We start from the raw sequence: 20,029 nt of genomic DNA, 5'->3' as shown, positions 1-20,029 counted from the left end.
TGAAAGCCAAAATCCTTTCAAATGCTCTACACGATCTGGCCCTCGACTCCACCTTCTACTCAGCCACAGTGATGCCCTCACTATTTTTTAAGACACCAAGGCCCCTCTCACCTCAGGACCTTGCATTGACCTTCCCTTGCCTGGAATTCTCCTCCTCCAGATTTCATTATCTCTCTCTCTCTCCTTTGTTCCCTCAGCTCTTCTGACTCAGGCATGTCCTTCTCAGTGAGGCATAACCCCTGTGCCACGCCCACCCCACCCCCAGCCCCCGCCGCCCCCATCAGACATTATAGCTTCCGACCCCTGCCCCTGACAGTGGCATCCGTCTCCTGCTTTATTTCTCTACTTAGCACTCAACGCCGACCAAAATACTACACGTTTCACTTTCTTACCCTGTTTATTCTCTGCCTCCCCCAGCAGGGCACAATTTAGAACCGCCTGGTTCATTTCCGCATCCCTCACGCCCAGAACGGCGTCGGGCACAGAGAGGGTACTCAATGGATATTGAGTTGAATGAATGATTTCTGATTCAAGTCTGACCTCTTATCTCCTGGTTAAAAATGGATGGTTCTCCAATTGTTTCCCATCCATTAATTCGGTTTGTGTTATTAGAGTCTATGCTTTTCAGAAGTAGAGACTGGTCTGCACCTCATGCCTGTTGACTAATGCGGGGTGACAGGCCTCGTAGCTCAGCCGCATCTGTCCTTTGTCCCATCCACCCACTCTGCCTGGCTCACTTGTCCCTGCCAGACCACTAGGTTTCCCTCTGCCTCCCTCTACCTGTCCCGTTCATTGCCTTGTCTCAGGAAAACCTCATCATTCCCGGGGAAATTCTTCCTTTCTGCAGCTTCTGCTAATTTAATCCTTGCTTTTTAATCAGATGAAAGGAGGTGGGGGTGGGAGTGGAGAAGGTACTCAGACCATCATACATCACTTTATGGAAGAAAAAGCCTGACATTCTCATTGGCGAATAAACCCTGGAGCCCTGGGCCTGGGAGGGACCTAAGAGGTCAGCTCATCTATCTTCACACCTGTGGGCAGTTCTGTATCGGAAAACCGTCCCCCAAAGGCAACTGTCCAGTCTTTTCTCTGACTGTTCTCTAAGGAAGCTATTTCCCTGACCTCCTTGGATAAGATGTTTTAGTACCTTAGCGGAAAATATGAAATTATCATTGAAGCACTTGCAATGCATAGAGTGAAGGCATAAGAGGACGAAGGTACAGGCTGGAGCCCTGGGCGGGAGGCTGGGCTCTGAGGCCAGACCAACGTGGGCTTGAATTTTGAATCGACCGCTAGTGAACTGGATGACCTTGGGCAAGTTAACCTCCAAAAGTGGGATTCTTGTAAAGCCCGGAAGACTTTATAAGCTTACGTGTGCGTATAAATAATAAGTGTATATGCTTAGTAAATGCTTCTTTCTTCCTTTCTTCCATTTCTCTCCCTTAGCCCACCTAAATGCATTTCATGTTTAAGAAACCATCCAAACCTTCATTAGAGAAATTTCAAGCGCGAGAGAATCTTCCAGCTTGGTGATCCCCCAAACATTTGCAAAAGACTATCCCTAAAGCATTTCCATTTGAACATAAATACAGTCGATTTAGAGGACAGACGACGAAGGCTGGGGAGACTGTATTTGAATCCCAGCTCCAAAATGTATAGCTGTGGGACTTGGGGGCTCTCGGCTTCTTACACTCTTCATTTCCTCATCTGTAAAATGGGTGTAAATTATCTGCTACCCTATGGAGTTCTTGGACGGATTAAATGAGATTATGTATGGAAAGAGTTCAGCATAGTGCCCTGAAACTTAGCCTGTGCTTAATAGATGATAATGATGATTTTAACGGTAGCTAACATTTAATATAGGTCAGGCCTCAAGAAGAAGTTTACCGATACTAATTCATTTCATAGGAAATGGTGAGAGAGCTTGGTGTTTTCATCGTCATTACGGTGATCATGTTTTAAAGCCCTGTGAAGAAAAGTGATTGAGTTCTCTGCCCTCAAAGGATCTGTTAAAGTCAATGAGGTGCTTCTATAAGGTCAGTGTGAGTGGTTGATGTTTATTCTGCTCAAGAGAAGGGGTGAAATGGGCTCAAAGAGAAACGGGTTAAAGCAGCAGTGTGTAGGAGAACCTGGCCCATCACCCCGAGGGTGCGAGCCAGTCCTTACCACGTAAACAAGGCTGGGCACTGTTCATTTCTCCAGCCTGAAGCAGCAGGCTGACCCTCCCCAGGACAGTCGTGCACTGAGTGGAAGGGGAGTGACAAGGGGGATCCATAGACCTTTGGGGGCAGTGTCGCTCAATTTCTGTGGCTTGTGAGTACACATCTCTCCAGAAGTGCAAGTCACCTAGAAGGAGAGGTATAGGATTTTAAGGTGCAAAAAAGCCACGGCAGGTCACCCTGACCTAGCCAAATAAGAAATTTGATGTGGGCCTAACAATGGCATTAATAATGTTGTCGAAGTACTCCGCAAACATTTTAATTTAGCCCACAGTTTTTTTAATTGTAAAAAAAATTTTTTTTAATTACAATGATGATTTTCAAAAACATTAAAGAAGACTGAGCAAGAGAAAATTTTGGCGACTACAAATGTATTAAAATTCATCACAAAAGAGAAAGCCTGCTACATATTAAAGGTGCCTGTGGCTGCACCATCCAGATGGTTCCTGACACATTGAGATCTTAGGCATAATCGTTTTCTACACTAAAAGGTGGAGATGGGCCATTTGAAAATAATAATGCAATTCCAGTTACCAGTTCAGGTTACCAAGCCTGAAATGTCCCTCTATGAATTGTTATGCTCTGTTGAAACTCCCAATTTGCTTTAATAACGTGTCAACTTTTAGACTGAAGTATGAAGGTAGCTGTTTTCTGAGAGCATGTTTGAATGGGTTTCTGGAACACTCAGGGAGACAACAGGTGGAACAGGATCATGTTTATTGGAAAGTGCCACTCGCACTCACCGCCCAGCTCCCAACCCAGCTCCTACAGCCACACCCAGGACCTTCTCAACTCAGCCCCTCCTTCTTGAAGTTTCCTCTTCTTGTGACAATGTCTTCTTCTCCCATTCTCTTGGCTGTTGGTTTCTTATCCATTAAGTTCAGGATTAAATATCATCCCTTAAGAGACCTTTAATGACTATGCCATCTAAAGCGGATCCCCCCCGCCATGACTCCAGCTTGCAGTGTGCTGGTGGTGTTTCATAGCACACGTCAGTGTATTTCCTTTGTTTGTTTCCTTGTCAATGGGCTCTCCCTACTAGACTCTAAGGTCCGTGAGGGCAGATGGACAGGATCCACACCTGCTTTATTTCTCATTACAGCTTTAGCATCTAGCACAGAGGCTGTGATCTAGCGGAAGCCCAATAAATACTGGTTAAATGAGAGAAATGAAAGTTCAATATTTCCTTTTAATTTATCACCTACTTATAGAAAATATACTAAAGCATGAGCCCTTTCTTGGCTCTGTTCTTAGATCTCTGTAGGAAATGCATGCAACTTATTTAGCTGAAGATGGGTAGCATTTGACCTTGGGTTATTTAAGGCCCAGAATAAGATTGTCAAAATGTATTGCTCAATGGCATGAGTCATACACACACACACACACACACACACACACATATATATATATCTTTGCAACAGAAGCAAAAATATATTACTCAATGACATCATATCAAATATATATATCATCATGCATATATACATATATATTTGCAATGGAAGCAAAATGTATTACTCAATGACATCAGTCATATATATATATATATATGTATATATATATATATATATGTATATATTTGCAACAGAAGCAAAAATAAACAAATAGGACTGCATCAAACTAAAAACATTTTGCACAGTGAAGAAAACCATCAGTAAAAGGCAACCTACAGAATGGGTGAAGATACTTGCAAACAATATAGCCAATGAGGGGTTGATACCTAAAACATAAAGAACTCATACAACTTAATAACAAAAAAAATCCTAATCAAAATGACTTAATTAAAAAAATGGGCAGGGGATCGGAATAGACATTCTTCCTAAGAAGACATACAGATGGCCAACAGGCACATGAAAAAATGCTCACCATCATTCATCATCAGGGAAATGCAAATCAAAACCCACAATGAGATACCACCCACATCTGTCAGAGTGATTAATATCAAAAAGACGAGAAATAACAAGTGTTGGTGAAGATGTGGGGAAAAAAGGAACCTTCATGTACTGTTGACAGGAATGCAAATTGGTACATCCACTGTGGAAAACAGGGTGGAGTTTCCTCAAAAAATTAAAAATAGAACTACCCATGATCCAGCAATTCGACTTCTGGGTATTTATCCAAAGAAAATGAAAACACTAATTTGAAAAGATATATGCACCCTTATGTTTATTGCAGCACTGTTCATAATAGCCAAGATATGGAAGCAACCTAACTGTCCACTGATAGATGAATGGATAAAGAAGATGTGGTATATATGTGTATACACACACACACACACACACACACACACACACGGGAATATTACTCAGCCATTAAAAAAAGAAATCTTGCCATTTGTGATAATATCGGTGGGCCTAGAGTATATTATGCTAAGTGAATTAAGTCAGACCAGAGAAAGACACATACTGTATGATTTCATTTATATGTGGAATCTAAAAAAAAAGAAAAAAAAAGAACAGAAACGCACTCGTAGATACAGAGACAAACTGGTGGTTGTCAGAGGGGAAGCGAGTAGAAGGATGGCTAAAATAGGTGAAGGGGATTAAGAGGTAAAAAACTCCAGTTATAAAATAAGTCTCAGGGATGTAATGTACAGCATAATGAATATAGGCACTAATATTGTAATAACTTTGTATGGTGACAGATCGTAACTAGACCAATCATGTTGGTCATTATGTAATGTATAAAAATATCAAGCCACTCCTAATATAATATTGTATTCAAAGCAATTACAATTCAATAAAAAGGTCGTACTAAATACAGTTTCATTTAAGGCTCATCTCCCCTTGAGTCATTGAGACAGTGTTTTCTTACCATTTAAAAGAAACGAGGATGCCCTCATAATATCTTACACAACATGGGCACCAATATCTTACACAACATGGGCACAAAAACTTGTCCCTTTCCTTTCCTTATAAAACTGTGAAAGGTAAAGATCACATCTCAGACTCTTAATAGCAGTTGGATTGAGAATCCACTGTGTGTCAGGTACTGGAATAATGCTACAGAGTCCTTGGCATACCAATTCTCATTTTACTCATGATGAAAATGAGGCCAATTAGAAATTCAGTAACCTTCCCCAGTCTCCAAACTTAGTAAGTGGCAAGGGGCAAGATCCGAAGCCAGATTTGTCTGATGCCAAAACTCATATGCTTAGCCCTCTAACAAACAGTCCAGCTTTGCCCAGGTATCTCAGTCTGCATCACCCAGAAGCAGCAACAAGCATCCTAGGACACAAGTTGAAGAAAAAGAAAGCTGTCTACGTTACCTTTCCTTGGATTATATCATCACAACATACACAAAACATCCCCAAAATGCACCCAGCAAAGGCAAGCCTGACGTTTCTGAGTAAGTAAATGTATGAAGGACAAGAAAATGAGATACAAGGGGTAGGTAGGCTGATTGGGAAGCCTTTCAAAAGGTGAATGTAGTTCACTAGATTTTAACGAGAGGAGAAAGAGGGACGGAGGAAGGAAGCAAGAGGAGGGTGGCTTCTGTGGTGGTCACTTTTAGCCCCTCCAACACCATTAGCTGTACGGCTTTTTGGTCATGGCCTGAAATAGAGCCAGGAAGGATGAGAAGGATGGTCAGGATATTGCATGTCTTAGTATAGCCAACACTGGCTGCGAGATTCTTGGGGAAGCAGGGTAATGACCTTCAGGAAAAGAGTAAGTCTTCTTTCTTCTTTGCTGTCGTGAATGAGTTGCTCCAGTGCGACAAAGGGACACGGGGCGGATGTCAGTAGTGGCTGGCATTTTCATTAGAGCAGGACCCATGTGAGTATGGCTTCCAGGACTGCGCCACCAAAGCCAAAGTCATTAGAGTGTATATTTAGAATGAGGTGAAGGAGCTTCTGTGCCCTTGTGGGTTAACTGTGGCTTCCACGTTAATCTTCCAAGCTTGCTGTAGAGAACAATTAATATGAGGGACTTTGTGCAGAGCAGACTTCCAAAGAGCTAAGATCTGAAGGACTATCATAATGATTACTCGGAGAAAGTTCCCGCCTACGGACCTGGTTTGAAAATAGGGAAAATTGTAGCTTGAGTTCTAACAAAGGGAACTTTGGTTCCTGTTGCTGAGTAGTCCTCCTGACTGACGCTTTATGGGTCCTTTCTGGAAGACAGGTGCTTCCTCCTCTCAAAAAATGATAGCATGGAAAAGATCTCAGCTTCAGCTAGGAGGATTAACTCTTTATGGTTTGGAACATTGGATTCTGCATGATCTTAAGACAAGGAAACAACCAGTTTGTGCTACCTCCCTGTGCTCTCCTTCCCTCCCTCCCCCAGGGTGGGCTCCATGTGAATAAAAGTGTGATTCATGGGGCGCCTGGGTGGCACAGTCGGTTAAGCGTCCGACTTCAGCCAGGTCACGATCTCGCGGTCCGTGAGTTCGAGCCCCGCGTCGGGCTCTGGGCTGATGGCTCAGAGCCTGGAGCCTGTTTCCGATTCTGTGTCTCCCTCTCTCTCTGCCCTTCCCCCGTTCATGCTCTGTCTCTCTCTGTCCCAAAAATAAATAAACGTTGAAAAAAAAATTAAAAAAAAAAAGTGTGATTCATTTATTCTGTCTAATTTCTTCAAACTTCATTGACTCTGTTTGCGTATATCCTTATTGGACCATGCTGTGATATTTAGTATGCACTTGAGGTAGATATCCAAGAAAGCACTTGCTTATTGCCAGCATTTAACACAAGCATCTAATCAAGTTCAGGTTACCGGGTTAATTATCATCCAGTTCCATAAAGTTTAATATAATTCTACTGCAATTAGTGATTATGTATTCATCCAACTGTTCAGAGGAGAAAAAAAAACATTAAATCTGGATGTGTAAGGTAAATTGTTTTAATTCAGCTAACCATTAGATTTGTTCATAAAATGTTTGTTAGGGTAAGATGTACAACTTGAGTTTGAATTAATATCTTTAGTGAGCCCACCATCAACTGCTTAAGGACCGAATTTTCACGAGTCTCTTATCTTCATACTCTGTCTTGACCGTGAATTACATTGATCTAAATCTGTTTTTTTTTTAATTTTAAAAATGTTTATTTATTTTTGAGAGAGAGAGAGACAGAGTGCAAGCGGGGGGAAGGGCGGAGAGAGAGGGAGACACAGAATCCAAAGCAGGGTCCAGGTTCTAAGCTGTCAGCACAGGGCCTTGATGCAGGGAACCCACAAACCATGAGATCATGACCTGAGCCAAAGTCAGACGCTTAACCGACTGAGCTACCCAGGCGCCCCTATAGAAATCTGTTTTTAAAAATACAGCATTTTAAGAATTTTCTCTTCACGTCAAGTTCATGAAAGCTTTTTAGACACTTCCTCTTAACAAGGATTTTATTTTATTTATTTGTTTATTTTTTAATTTACATCCAAGTTAGTTAGCATATAGTTCAACAATGATTTCAGGAGTAGATTCCAGTGATTCATCCTTTATGTATAACACCCAGTGCTCATCCCAACAAGTGTCCTCCTTAAGGCTCCTTACCCATTTAGCCCATTCCCCCACCCAAAACCCCTCCAGCAACCCTCAGTTTGTTCTCTGTATTTAACAGTCTCTTATGTTTCCCCCTCTTTGTTATTATATTATTTTTGCTCCCCTTCCCTTATGTTCCTCTGTTTTGTATCTTAAATTCCATATATGAATTAAGTCATATGATATTTGTCTTTCTCTGACTGACTAGTTTTGCTTAGCATAATACCCTCTAGTTCCATCCATGTAGTTGCAAGTGGCAAGATTTCATTCTTTTTGTTTGCCGATTAATACTCCGTTGTATATATATACCACATCTTCTTTATCCACTCATTTGTCAATGGACATTTGGGCTCTTTCCATGCTTTGGCTATTGTTGATAGCACTGCTATAAACATTGGGGTGCATGTGCCCCTTCGAAACCGCACACCTGTATCCCTTGGATAAACACCTAGTATTGAAATTGCTGGACTGTAGGGTAGTTCTATTTTTAACTTTTTGAGGACCCTCCATACTGTTTTCCAAAGTGACTGCACCAGCTTGCATTCCCACCAGCAATGCAAAAGGGATCCTCTTTCTCCACATCCTCGCCAACAGCTATTGTTGCCCGAGTTGTTCATGTTAGCCATTCTGACTGGTGGTATCTCATTGTGGTTTTGATTTCTATTTCCCTGATGATGAGTGATGTGGAGCATTTTTTTCATGTGTCTGTTAACCATCTGGATGTCTTCTTTGGAATAGAATCTATTCATGTCTCCACTGGGTTATTTGTTTTCTGGGTGTTGAGTTTGATTAAGTTCTTCATAGATTTTGGATACTAACCCTTTATCTGATATGTCATTGGCAAATATCTGCTCCCATTCCGTCGGTCGCCTTTTAGTTTTGCTGATGGTTTCCTTTTCTGTGCAGAAGCTTTTTATCTTGATAAGGTCCCAATAGTTCATTTTTGCTTTTGTTTCCCTTGTCTCCAGAGACGTGTTGAGTAGGAAGTTGCTGTGGCCGAGGTCAAAGAGGTTTTTGCCTGCTTTCTCCTCTAGGATGTTGAATGCTTCCTGTCTTGTGTTTAGGTCTTTCATCCACTTTGAGTTTCTTTATGTGTATGGTGTAAGAAAGTGGTCCAGGTTCATTCTTCTGCATGTCGCTGTCCAGTTTTCCCAGCACCACTTGCTGAAGAGACTGTCTTTATCCCATTGGATATTCTTCCCAGCTTTGTCAAAGATTAGCTGGCCATACATTTGTGGGTCCATTTCTGGGTTCTCTATTCTGTTCTCTAATGATCAACAAGAATTTTAAAACTTCTTAATGGGTATGTTGAAAAAGGTCCCCCTTAGACCCTTTTTCCCTCACAGAGAAAATGAGAGTCACCGGACAGGAACAATCTCAAATATTTGCCACTAAACTCACAAATGTCTCAATCTCCACACCCCATTTCTCCTCCTTCCCTCCCTTGACAGCAGAAGCACATTCCTCCTTCTTTCCAAAGTCGCTGCTCTTCCTGTATCCTGAATCTCAGCCTCTCCAGCCTCCAGTGACCTCCTCACAGACTTTCTGCAACTCCCTCCGCTCAATCCGTCACTTCCTTCCGTACTTAAATATCCTCCAATTTTCTCGCGTTTATAAAACATCTCCCACCTTGACCCAATGCCCCACCATCCACCCCTGGCTCCATCTTTGCTCTGCATTTGCTGCTGGACTTCTTGAAGGGCCATCTATCTTCACGTCTTCACTAACCAGTCACTGCACACCCACCCCAGGCTAGCTCTGCTCTCTCACCCTACTGACACGGCTTGAGCCGAGCTCACCCTAGACCTCCCTGTGTTAAATACACTAGAAGCTCCTCAGTCCTGAGTTTGCTTGGCTACTTGGCCACATGTGTGACCGCTGATGGTTGCTTCCATTTTGAAGCAGTCTCTTATCTTGGTTCCTGCAAAGCAACATTCTCCTGGTTAACCTCATTGGGTGGGCTCCTTCCAAGTTTCTTTACTGGTTTCTCTTCTTCTGCTTGACCTTCCAGTATTATTCAGGTTTCTGTCCTTGGCCCTTTTTTCACTCAACACATACTCCCTGGGCCACCTCTCTCAGGGCCCTTATTAACATCTATATGCTGCTAACTTCCAAATCTATTTCCCCTGCCACCCATCCATTCACACAGCAGGCAGTGTGGTATTCCTCAGACACAGGTCTCAACCTGTTACTTCCCTGAATACATTCTTCAGTATCTTCCCGTCGCTCTTGGGATAAAACCCGAACATCCTCACCTTGCATACCAGTCTTTCTAGGATTCCGTATTCCCACTGTGCTAGACCTCCTTCCTGGTCTTTGACGGCCCATGTTCTTCCAACTCTCGACTTCCTTCCATCCAGTTCTTTCTACCTGGAACCTTCTTCTACTGGCCCTTCCACGTGTCACCTTCAGATCTGTGATTAACGGTCCATCATTTTTGGAGACCTTTCCTTCCCCCCCACCTCCAACCCCAGGCTGAGTTAGGTCCTACTGCCTTGGGACCCCATAGCACTTCTGTATATTTCCTATGAAAATATTCACTATTTTTTATTTATTGATATTTCCCATTTAACTGTTCACAGCTCTATCCCACCTCCTATCTAATGTCCGATATACACAACAGTTGTGAGTAGATTCTTACAACTGCTAGTTGAATGAACAAATTTACCTAAATGATAATAACAACGTTATCTGAACGTTCATATGCGAGGATTTTCCCATTCCTTCCAGAAGGTGGTCCCTGTGCATTTTCCCATTTGCTAATCAGCTGCTAATTCCAAACCAGCCTGTTCATTTGAAAATAACTAGGCTCTTTTATAAACTTGTGGAGGAAAAGGTTGCAACACAAAAAGACAGCCGTGTCCTCTCCTGTTGTAGAAAACTGGGCGCGAGTGTAACTGAAAAGGCGTCTAACATCTGATTTAAATAACTCACGGCTTTTATTACCTTTTGGCTTGCTGGCTAATTTGCACACATACTCTGCAACCTGCTTTGAGTAGTATGATTAGTGGTTGACCATGAAAACATTGTCCTTTAAACAGTTAAAAATTACTATACCCCTAAATGTGGCTTTATTAACTCTTAGGCCTAGGTTTTTCCAAAGAAGGGGGAAACACTGTGATTTCTTTCTCTTTCTTTCTTTCTTTCTTTCTTTCTTTCTTTCTTTCTTTCAGTTTATTTATTTATTTTGTGGGGGAGACCAGAGAGAGAGGCAGAGAGAATCCCAAGCAGGCTCTGTGTTGTCAGCACAGAGCCCGACGAGGGGCTGGAACCCACGAACGGTGAGATCATGACCTGAGCCGAAATCGAGTCGGACTCTTAACCAACTGAGTCACCTTGGTGCCCTAATGCTGTGATTTCTAATGGAAAAACAGGATTAAATATGCAGACAGTAGAGCTTCACAGAAAAAATTTCAGGAGCATACTAGTTGCATATAATTGAAAAAAAAATCTTTTCACACACCTCCTTCTGGGCGAGACACACATTATTGACATAAGCATCTTCCCGGGGCCAGTGGGGATGTTCATCTGCCTAAATCTTGCCCTGCTGATGTTTAGTCCTGCTATTTTGTAAATATATTTGCTGGTGTTTTCTCTCTCTCTATCAGGACCCAAAATACTGGGAAATAACCTAAGACAACCACGATGCTTTGTGAGAGCCCGCAGATGACATTTACTAAACCATCAGAATGTGGAAAATCACTCCGATAGCCTGCTGCACCAAGAGTGCTATGCTGCCCCACGGGGAGGGGATGTGGGCACATGCACATACTGGATTTTATTTGGTTTGCGTATTTTGTTGTTGTTGCGCCTAAAATAAACGGCCAGGCCCGGAACGGTGGAGATTTAAACTCAGCCAAAAGGAACCTAGCAGGGAGAATGGATGCATCAGCGCCGGGCTGGTTGAGGGGTGAGATTTTCTAAAGACAAGGGAGGGAGCAGATGACCTTTCCAGAGCCCTCCGGTCTGCAGGTTTTATGATTCTGTGCACGTCCTCTGTCTAGACAAGAAGTGTGGATGAGCTAGCTTTTATTGCTAGCACGTGGGGAAAAGTGTAACTGCTCCACCTACAGTCTGATTCTGGAAACTACTCAGCCTCAGCAGGGAAAAACAGAACGAAACAAACAAAATTGGGGAGAGGGAAAAAAAAAACCCATTGGAAAGAATGTAATGTCAGTCTATAACAAAGAACACCCCCCCCCCCGCCCATTACATGTGCCTTTACTTCAGCCTTTCAAAGCGATTGTAATTTTAATGCCCGTGTGTTGTCCCGTTATCAGTCTTCATTCGTATATTTAAACGTCTAATATGTAAGACCGTGGCACGGGAGAAGGAAGAGATAGGAAATTTGGCTCTTTCTTTGCCGGGGGGGGGGGGGGAGGGTGGGGAACAGAAGCCTGGAGGGGTAAGTCAGCTGCCCCAAGTCAAGACCCAAGCGTCTGACTACCAAAAAGTCAGGTCGTGCAGATTTATTTCCACACTTTTGAGACTGACGCAACATTGCAGCATTTTCATTAAACGTTATACCTCAAATCCTTTCTCCTTCGACTCACAGGTCCTGGTACTCACTCCTCTAGACTCCAGGCAACCTGGGCGCACCTTCCGGCCTTCCCACTCTCCTTACCTCCGTGTGTAACTTCTAGACTTCCTCACAGTTCCATAACTTTCCAGATCTTACCAGGCCCAGGTCACAGCAGCCTCATTGTTCTTTCTCAAACACCCCAAAGACCTGCCCTGAATGCTTCTCTCACAGATGCCCACGCGGCTCGCTCTCTTTTCATTCACGCGGGTCTCTGCTCTGCTCATGAAGCAGCACCGTGGCAGTTCATTTTTTGAAAATTTTTTCTAACGTTTATTTATTTTTGAGAGAGAGACACAGAGTGAGCAGGGGAGGGGCAGAGAGAGAGAGAGAAAGGGAGACACAGAATCCCAAGCAGGCTCCAGGCTCTGAGCTGTCAGCACTGAGCCTGACATGGGGCTTGAACCCACGGACCGTGAGACCGTGACCTGAGTCGAAGTTGGACACGTGACCGACTGAACCACCCAGGCGCCCCCCCTTCATTTTTTTAAAAAACATTCATTAAATGTACTTTAAAACTTTTATTTATTCTCGGGGCGCCTGGGTGGCGCAGTCGGTTGAGCGTCCGACTTCAGCCAGGTCACGATCTCGCGGTCTGTGAGTTCGAGCCCCGCATCGGGCTCTGGGCTGATGGCTCGGAGCCTGTTTCCGATTCTGTGTCTCCCTCTCTCTCTGCCCCTTCCCCGTTCATGCTCTGTCTCTCTCTGTCCCCAAAATAAATAAACGTTGAAAAAAAATTAAAAAAAAAAAACCTTTTATTTATTCTCAAGGGTAGTGCATATACCGAACGTCGCATGAGGCCCAAAGCCTCCCTCAGCCTGCGAGGGGTCCAGCTCCCGTGCCAGACGGTCACTGAGAGGGATCGTCCTTGTTTGACACCACCTAGTGGCTTCAGGTGTGAATTACTGAACAGAAGGAGGAAGAGGAAGCGAGGAAACATTTCCTTATCACTTTGAGCCCTCGTTCTGGGTGCTAACTAAAGTCTGAGTCTAACATAAGCCTTTCTCTGTCCATAGGCACCGAATTTCTAATTACTACTCAAGTAGCTGGAAGCTTGGCATCTCAAAGGGAGTGGGAACTTCCCACGCCAGCTCTTAATCCAAAAGCCTGATAAACAGATTCCTCAATTTCCTACAGGATGGTACTTCGAACAATAGGATCTGCAAGGATTACCCACAACTACTCACTAAGTGATTTCACACTCATCGAGAGAGACTACTTTTTCTGCAACACCGGCACCTCCAAAAAGTTTACAGTGGGAGCTGCCCTACATGATATCATTAGCATAGTTGCTTTAGAGGGAATTTGAACACCTGCTTTAGTTTGTTTTTCTCTTAACCTTCTCCACAGAGTTACCATCCTGCCTACAAACTCACAATGTGACGCTAATTCCGCGTATCTCTTTGGACTTGTTCCTTCTGTAAATGAAGGGTTGAACTCATGATCCTTAGTGTCCTCCACAGGTCTGACATTTTGCAATTGCATAAAAGGTTCTAGAAGAAGGGTTACGATGTTAATCATTCACCCCTGTGAATGAATTAATCACCGGGCTTTAACCTAGAGAAAGACGGTGATAGGAGCGAGAGTTGAAGGGAAGTAAAAGGGCTTTGGTTAGCTGGTGTAGAATGAATAATAACAATTACCGAGTGCTAACCATGAGGCCCTTTGATCTAGGTACTCTGTAAGGGTTAAGTCAGTTTATCTTTACATTACAGCAGTGTTATCCTAGTGCATAACCAAAGGTTGTGAATTGAAACAGAACTATGTTTGAATTTTTTTTTTAACGTTTATTCATTTTTTTAGAGACAGAGAGAGAGCATGAGCGGGGAAGGGGCAGAGAGAGAGGGAGACACAGAATCTGAAGCAGGCTCCAGGCTCTGAGCTGTCAGCACAGAGCCTGATGTGGGGCTTGAACTCACCAACTGCGAGATCATGACCTGAGCCGAAGTTGGACGCTCAACCGACTGAGTCACCCAGTTGCCTCTAAACAGACCTACGTTTAAATCCAGAGTTCAAATCCTGACTTCCCCATAAGTTTGCTCTGTGATTTTGCACAGATTCACCTTCCCCGTCTCAAATTTCTTCATATGTAAAGTATAGAATGTGCCTCATAGGTTTTTGGGAAAGATTAAATAAGATAATGCATGTAATGGGCTCTGCACAAGGTATTACACAAAATATTATTCGGGGCGCCTGGGTGGCTCTCCACTGGGAGATCTTGGAAGGCAAGAGATTTATTTTACACAGGTGGGTGCAGAGGAGATCATTCTCCAGAGGTCTGAGCCCAGAGCATCAGCAGTGGGGACAATTTATAGTCTTTTGGAGTGTGGCAAGTCTTTTGGGTAGGAAGAAAACCCGGAAGGGGGGTCTTCGGGCAGGGACTGGAACCCCCCATCAGTCCTGTCAGCCATCTTATAACAGATTTTTCCCTATCAATAGAAGAAACTATATAAGCTCAGAACCAGTATCTGAATGCAAATTACTTTTATGCCATATATCTTTCTGCTAAATAGTGCTGTCACAATACTTTGCCTACTACACAATTTTCTCTTCTACTGCCCGAGGAGGCTCAGTAGAATTTATGGGCTCAAGGTCCCTAGTTGCATCAAATCTGCCTATCTACCTGTGATATTGTGATTTATAATAAAAATATATATATTTGGTCTTCATCCAGTTTCCGGCACACACAGCTCCTAAAACTCTTGGGATTTCTTAAGTGAGGAGAGTAATAAAAGTGTCATTTGTTATGTTAATGGGCTAACTTTTGGACCACACTGAAGGATGGGGACTGATTGCCAGGAGAGACAACCATGTGATTAGAGGGATAGAATTTTCAGTTCTCTTATTTCCTGGGAGGGGTGAGGGACTGGAGGTTGAATCAATCACGAATGGCCAATGACTTCATCAATCATGCCTCTGTAATGAAGCCTCCATAAAAAAAAAGGGGGGGGGGAGGGCTTCAGAGTGTATAGGTTTGGGAACTGGAACCTTTCTGCGTGGCACCAGGCCAAGCCCCGGACTCCACAAGGAGGGAAGCTCCTTTGTTCAGGACCCCACCCTACGTAAGTCTCCACCTGGCTGCTGATTCGTATCCTTTAATATCCTCTGTAATAAGCCAGTAATCTAGCGAGTAAACAGGTTTCCTGAGTTCTGTGAGCCACTCCAGCAAATTATTCAAACTCAAGGAGGCGGTTGTGAAAACCTCTGGGTTATAGCCTGTGGGTCAGAAGCAGGTACAGGTAACAGCTGGCATCTGAAGTGGCCAGTCTTGTGCGACTGAGCCCTTACCCTGTGAAATCTGATGCGATCTCTGAGTAGAGTCAGAGTGGAGTTGAAAGGCAGTTCACTCAGCTGGGGTCAGAGAATTGCTTGGTGGTATGAATCCCTCCCTCCCCAACACACACACACACACACACACACACACACACGCTGGAGTTGGGGTGCAGAATTCTTTTAATACCTTTATCTCATTTTCAGAGTCCTATTCGTTCCCCATCAATGCCATACCTTTAACATATAAAAGTCAATAAGATCAGGAATTTCATTTGCTGCCAGCACAATGAAACTTTGACGTGGCTTTCAGAAATTTGGCTCTACAACTGCAGAGGTAAGAGTTAATTTTAGGGCAATCATATTCTCATTTAGGGCAATTCTCGTTTAGGGCATTTGGGCTCCTTAGTTGGGTGCTGAACTGGGAATTTAAAGTCATAAACTCATCTTCTTTGTCTAAGTTTCTCAGCACACTTAGAAGCTCTGCATAAGCTTCTTACACTCCGTTTCCACTAGAATGTTCTATGTCTCAAACACTTGTTCCTCCCCAGCCTTGTCTTCCACACACACTTGATTACAGGTGTCTCCAAGTGATTATTTAAGTAACTGTTTTGCTATTGCAAGATCACGGACTTCCAACATCCCCTTTAATTTTGGAAACAGGGTTACTGATGACTTTAAAGCTAACTGAATCAGAGAATCACTTGCAGATAACACAAGACCAGTTCAGAGAACTGTTTTTTAAATTTTTTAATTGAAATACACAATGTTATGCTAGTGTCAGGTATCCAAACATAGTGACTTGAAAAGTCTGCAGAGATCTGATTCTTTTAAAAAAAAATGTGTTTAATGTTTATTTATTTTTGAGAGAGAGAGAGAGAGACAGAGTGTTAGCGGGGGAGGGGCAGAGAGAGAGGGAGACACAGAATCTGAAACAGGCTCGAGGCTCCGAGCTGTCAGCCCAGAGCCTGACTCAGGGCTCCAACCCATGAACTGTGGGATCATGACCTGAACTGAAGTCGGATGCTCAACCAACTGAGCCCCCCCCCCCCAGGTGCCCCAACAGAGGTCTGATTCTTAAGATTCTGACCCCTGGGATCACTTTCAGCGGCAGGTTCTTTATCAGCGTTCCATCAGAGAAGCGAGGATTTGACCACAGCTAACTGTGAAGGCTGGTTACAGTTCATAGGAGGTGATCGTTTCCGTCTGGTGTTGGGATCTGAAGTCTGTGGAGGAGGAAGTCAGGAAGGAAAGGCAAATGTGAGGTGGGCACGAGGGGGCGACGAAGACGGACTAGCACTTGGGAGACTGTGCAACTCAGGACGGTGGACCGGTGCCTTTGTCAACCCCTCACCACCCCTTTGAGATGGAGGGCGGCAGAGGCTAAAACACACATCAGGCCCAGAACTGGGAGAAGCCAAAGGGGAGCAGAGCGGAGTCACGGCTGCCGCAGGCCCAGATGCTGCGTTGGGCCAACCAGGCGAGCCAACTGCGAAGTTACAACGTGACTGAATCGGCAACAGTGATTCCTAGACCACCTCATCTTTCCAAGCGTGAAAAGTAACACGGTTGCCGCTCCATTTCCACCTTCTAAATCTGACACAAAACGACTTGGGCAGCCGTGCTAACCCACAAGCGTGTAGGAGAGTAATTTCGGGAAACACCATTCTGGCTCGGCTAAGCTGACCCAGTACAAGGCCATCGTACCACTGGTCACAGAAGAGATCGCTCTGAAAAACAGAAAATACTTGCAACTAAATAGCAATGAAGACACAGCGTATCACAATGTGTGGCATGCAGTCACTGCAGACCTTACAGGAAATTCGGTGGCTTTAAATGTTTATATTTATAAAGGAAAAAAAAAGAAATCACTGATCTGAGCTTCTGTCTTGAGAAGTTAAAGAGAAGACATAGAAAGGGAGAAAGGGAGAGAGACAGAGAGATCAATGTAACCCAAAAAAAATAAAAAGAAAAAGAGGCAGAAAGTAACAAAACCGAAGACAGGCAATGGAGAAAAATCAACAGGGCGAAAAGTAGATTCTTTAAAAAAGATCAACTAGGGGCGCTTGGGTGGCGCAGTCGGTTAAGCGTCCGACTTCAGCCAGGTCACGATCTCGCGGTCCGTGAGTTCGAGCCCCGCGTCGGGCTCTGGGCTGATGGCTCAGAGCCTGGAGCCTGTTTCCGATTCTGTGTCTCCCTCTCTCTCTGCCCCTCACCCGTTCATGCTCTGTCTCTCTCTGTCCCAAAAATAAATAAACGTTGAAAAAAAAAATTAAAAAAAAAAAAAAAAGATCAACTAAATGTATATTCGCTCAGCTCTACTGATCAAGAAAAGGAAGAAAACAAATGATCAGTATCAGGAATTTTAAAAAGGAACATCAAAAAAAAGATCTTCTAAACTCAAAAAAAAAAAAAAAAAAAAGGAAACATCACTACAGATCCTGTAAGCGTTGAATGTGTAAGAGGGAGGGGCCCCTGGGTGGCTCAGGCCACGATCTCTTGGGTCATGAGTTCAAGCCCCGAATCGGGTTCTCTACTGTCCTTGTGTAGCCTGCTTCAGATCCTAAGTCTTCCACTCTCTGCCCCGCCCCCGCTCAAAAATAAATAAACATTAAAAAAAACAAAAGTGTAATAGGGGAATGTTACAACTTTATGGCAAAAAACCTGAAAACTTAAAACGAAATAAACAAATTTCTTAAAAACCAGTGTATCAAAACTGACAAATGGAGAAATAAAAATATGAAAAGTCTTCTATTACGAATTTGAATGCATTATCAAAAATCTTCCCCCAAAAAGAAGTCCGAGCTTGCTTTGAGATAGGCAAAGACTTCTTAAATGGGACATAAGATGCAATAATTATCAAAGATGTAAATTGATAAATTGGTCTTAATCAAAATTAAATAACTTTCCTGTTTTTGACTTTAAAAATACAATTAAGCTGGGGCGCCTGGGTGGCTCAGTCAGTTAAGTGGCCGACTTCAGCTCAGGTCACGATCTCGTGGTCCGTGAGTTTGAGCCCCGCGTCGGGCTCTGGCCTGATGGCTCAGAGCCTGGAGTCTGCTTCTGATTCTGTGTCTCCCTCTCTCTCTGCCCCTCCCCCGTTCATGCTCTGTCTCTGTCTCAAAAATAAATAAAACGTTAAAAAAATATATTCAATTAAGGAAATGAAAAGGCAAGCTACAGATTGGAGTAAACATTTGTAACACATATATCTGACAAAGGATTTGTGCCAATATATAAAAATTCTTATAAATCAATAATAGAAAAACAACTTGATCTAAAATGTGGCCAAATGACTTGAACAGATACTTCAGAAAAGAAGTGTAAAACAGCCAAAAAGCATGAGAAAAAAACGTGTTTAACATAATTAGCCATAGGAAAATACAAATCAAGTACAATGAGACACTACTCCACACCCACTAGCATGGCTAAAAATAAGGACTGACAATACTGTTTGTGAGGATGTGGAGGAAATGGAATGTAAAATGGTACAATCACTTTGGAGAAGAGTTTGATCGTTTCTTGTAAAATTAAACACATATCTACCCTGGTACTGAGACATTATACGAACAGGTATTTACCAGAAAGAAAGGGAAACATAGATCCATACAAAGACTTGTACATTTGTTTGTAGCGGCTTTATTCATAATAACCTCACCTAGAAATAGACCAGAAATCCATCAGTAGACACACAGATAAACAAACTGTAATATACTGCAATGAACAGAGATAAAAAGGAAAAAACTACAGACATATGCAACAGCCTGAATTTCAAAACATGTAAGCTAAAAAAACTAGACACAAGAGTACATACTGATTCAATCTATAAGAAATTCTAGAACAAGCAAAATTCATCTCCAGTAACAGAAAGTGGATTGGTGGTTACCTAAAGGATGTGGAGAGATTGTGAAGGAAGATCAATTTTTTTCTGGTAAAGAAAATGGTCTGTATCTTTTTTTTTTTAATTTTAATATCTTTAAAGTTTATTTGAGAGAGAGAAAGAGAACAAGTGGGGGAGGGGCAGAGAGAAAGAGAGACAGGGTCCACGGCATCAGCGCACAGCCTGATGCAGGACTTGAACTCACGAACCCGTGAGATCATGACTTGAGCTGAGATCGAGAGTGGGACGCTTAACTGACTACACCACCCAGGCACCCTGAAAATGTTCTATATCTTAACTGGGTGCTGCTTGGATGGTGTACGTATTTATAAAAGCTCATTGAACCATACAGTGAGTACATTTTACTGTATTTAAATGATACCTCCATTAAGTTAATTAAAAGAAAAAAATCTTGATGAAGCACTGAACAAAACTCACCACAGCAAGTGCTCTCAAATATCGGAATGTGCACTAAGTGTCCAGGTTCCTATTTGTTTGGTAGAACATGTCAGGAGGCCACATTTTCATACAGGGAAATGGCTTAGTGTGTAAAATTATAATTTTAAAATAGATAAAATGAGGGGCGTCTGGGTGGCTCAGTCGGTTAAGCGGCCG

General features: G+C 43.1%; 1 long non-coding RNA gene across 1 annotated transcript; it reads right to left on the bottom strand.

The window, feature by feature from the left end:
• Nucleotides 1-15,699: 15,699 nt before the first annotated feature.
• Nucleotides 15,700-19,581, bottom strand: LOC123380371. The gene is made up of 2 exons (XR_006586052.1): nucleotides 19,116-19,581; nucleotides 15,700-17,264 (listed from the first exon to the last, which is right to left on the bottom strand). It is a non-coding gene; the product is annotated as an uncharacterized LOC123380371 (long non-coding RNA).
• Nucleotides 19,582-20,029: the final 448 nt, after the last annotated feature.

This window comes from Felis catus, chromosome D1 (genome assembly GCF_018350175.1).
Source record: "Felis catus isolate Fca126 chromosome D1, F.catus_Fca126_mat1.0, whole genome shotgun sequence".
Lineage (NCBI taxonomy): Eukaryota > Metazoa > Chordata > Mammalia > Carnivora > Felidae > Felis > Felis catus.
This window is presented reverse-complemented; position numbering and strand designations above follow the sequence as displayed.